This window comes from Myotis lucifugus, unplaced genomic scaffold (assembly GCF_000147115.1).
Source record: "Myotis lucifugus unplaced genomic scaffold, Myoluc2.0 scaffold_325, whole genome shotgun sequence".
Taxonomy (NCBI): Eukaryota; Metazoa; Chordata; class Mammalia; order Chiroptera; family Vespertilionidae; genus Myotis; species Myotis lucifugus.
The window spans coordinates 104,461-107,398 of NW_005871373.1; the positions used below are offsets into that span (position 1 = coordinate 104,461).

General features: G+C 57.1%; 1 protein-coding gene across 5 annotated transcripts in view; it reads right to left on the minus strand.

Annotated features, from left to right (window-relative positions):
* Positions 1-1,518, minus strand: part of IL1R2 (interleukin 1 receptor type 2) — a 32,755-nt gene extending 31,237 nt beyond the window's left edge. The window contains exon 1 of one of the 5 annotated variants that reach the window (XM_023764267.1): positions 1,219-1,451. The gene's annotated coding sequence lies outside the window, so the exon portion shown is untranslated. The other 4 variants (XM_023764262.1, XM_023764264.1, XM_023764266.1 and 1 more) reach the window with 4 other exon arrangements.
* Between the last annotated feature and the right edge of the window lie 1,420 nt (positions 1,519-2,938).

Below are 2,938 nucleotides of genomic sequence, written 5' to 3' on the forward strand. Positions count from 1 at the left end.
CCTGGAGATTTAAAACAGCATTTGGTTTCCCTGTTGAGGTGGGAGGCGCCAGCGCCCGGGAGAGGAAGCCCTGAGGCTATGAATGTGTTTCTCCCAGGTAGATGACAGCGCAGATCTCTTTCAGCAGAGTGCGCATTAGCAAAAGGACCCTCGAGCGGTGCTGTCAGTCTGAGTCCAACCCTCATCCCAGCTGGAGCAGGACGCACACCCCCCATCAATGTGAAGCTCATCGGTGGGTGGGGCGTGAACCCCACTGAGTGCGCGGCAGTTGTTTACACAGCAATAGAAAACGCGTCTGAGGCCCAGCTCTGCCCTTTCACCACCGTCCCTACCAGACTGTTATTCTGTAGTGGGGGGGGGGGGGGGGGTGGTCATGGTGAGCGCAAATGCGTGTCTGCAGCACCTGCCTCGGGCCAGGGCCACCCTCCTGCTTCCCATGCCCTGAGGCCCTCCTCCTCCTCCAGATCACTCTGAACAGATGGGGAAACTAGGGCACAGGGAGGGTAAAAGTAAATTGTGTCATTAATTTCATGATAATTGGGGGGTAAAAGTATTTTTAAAGAATCGTGCCCAGTTTTATTATCATCTCATGAGCATGAAGCAAGGTAAGCTTAACCCCTCCTGGCTGCTCATTACTGGCAAGCCGCTGGCATGGGTGGGTGACTCCTACTGCAGTGACGCTCCTTCACTGATGTGCAGCCTGTTTCACAGACAGTCCTTTATGAACACAGACAGGACATCATACTGCTCACCAGAGGCAAAACCTCTGGCCTCAGGGCTCACATTCTCCCAAGACAACCGTTGAGCTGGTTTCAGCCAGCGGGCGTGCGGGTCAGAAAAGCTATACTTACTTTAAAAAGAAGACAGGCCCCGCAGAAAACCCCACAACCCCCCAAAGAGGGAAGTCTGGGTCCCGTGTAAGCCCCACGGCAGGGCCTCCGCGGTGGGACCTGTCCCCACAGCTCCTTCCCTCTGACCGAACCCCAAGCGCTTGCCGGGCAGCTTCTCTCACAGGAGGTGTCAGACGCTCCTGCTCAGGCCCTGCTGGGGCAGAGAGAGCTGCCGGCCCAGAGCCATGGTCACCTGCACACAGCGAGGCAGGTCACCGAGGAGCACCTGGGGTCCAGCGACAGCAGGAAGCCGCCCGAGGTCCCTCCGCAGGTGGCACTCCGTGTCCTGCCGCCCAGCGCTCTAGCTCTCTCACTCTCTCCGACTTACCTGCAGCTGCGTTTTTCACCTGTGGCTTCTCGTCCGTCCGGGAAGGCTGCCAGGCCTGGCTTTCGCCTGGGTGAAGCTCAGCGTCAGGTCAGGATATATATCCTCGTCCTCCCGGGTTTTCTAATCGCCTGTGTCACTCTCTGCCCGTGGCGGTGGCGTGGACACACCTTTTCCCTCCTGGCAGGGAGCCGCGCGTGCCGATGCGCCCTCCCTCAGACGGGGAAGTGGCCAAGGCGAGTGCGTGAGCTTCCCTATTTTTTGTGACTCCCTACGACTGCGCCCCTCCAGCCGCGAGGCGAGGCGTGTTCCGTGGCTGTGCGTCCCGACAGGCCCTGTTAGAGGGAGAGGATGTTCCGGCCTCGCAGTGGGATGGTCAGGGTCCCCTGGGGCCCTCCTGGGGTTGAAGGAAGGTGATCGATCCCGGCGCCCTGTTTACAGGATTTTCATTGTTAACTGAAGGAAGGGGGTGATTTTTAAATCTTTATTTCCATCTGGATTTGCCTAACTGAGAGCTTGTACTCTGAAAATGAGAGTTTGGTTCTAGGTCATGTCTGTACAACTCATGTGTCTCCAGGCTTCCCTCAGAGTGGCTCTGACAGCTCCTGCTCCCCTCCCCCCCCCGCCCCCCTCCGTGGAATTCGAAGGGCGGAGGGGCTTGTCCCGGGGACAGGACGGACGGGATGCACAGGGCCAACGCGCCCTGCCCCTCACGCGCTGAGGGAGGCCCTGCGCCCACTCTGACGTATTCGGTGCTGAGGCTCTGCCGGTGAAAAGCTGATGCAGGAGCTCTTTCCGAGGACACGGGAACGTCAGACCCGAACTGCGGGCTGAAGCCCAAGGACCCAGAGCCTCGCTTCATCTTTGGTGAATGAGGAAAACGCAGCCTGAGAGAAGCAGGCTGAATCTAGATGGAAACTTGGAGGCGGCCAAAGCCAGCACCGAGTTTCGGAAAGAGCACACTGAGGGGCCACGGGTGAGGGAGCGGTGTGTGTGGAGTCTGTCATGTCACAGTGGGGTACATGCTGGCGGAGCTGTGAATGCCCCCGAAATGGAGCGTTGAGCAAGGGGTAAACGTCACATTGTATCCACGTTTATTCTTTTTCCAAGGACGGGGGGAACATTTGTATTTGTTCCATAATTGCGTTATGGTAAGATTGAAGAATAAGCTATAACCTGGGGTCAAGCCAAGTAAGTTTCAAAGGTGTGAATTCACCCCAGCAGGAAAGTCTCAAAATACCATCATCACCCCAGGATACAGGGCATGCGAATGGCCGAGGCCTCGCTACCCTCAGAGGCGTGGGACGCTCCGTCCGCCTGGCCCGCCTCGGCTGGGACCCTGCTCACTGAACAGCACAGGCCGCCCACAGCTCAGCAGCAGCTCGGCACGGCCAGCAGAGGAAGTGAAATCACGCAATCTGCCTCCGGCCGCACGGAGGCGTAACTGCTGGTCTTGTGATCCCGAAAGAGGAATTTACATAACTTCACCTCAGACGCACCTCATTTACCAACTTTCCCCTCGCCACCAGGGACTGTGTGAACAGGCCACTCACCCCCACACCCACACCCCGGGGGAGCAATGGCCATCTTCCCTGCATTTTTTTCCTTCAATAACCTTTTGGCTTTTTATATTTTATTGTATGGCCCCCCGCCCCCTCCCACAACCCCTATAGTCAAACTCACCTCCTTATTCCTTTACATTTTCTTTTTTTATTTTTTTATT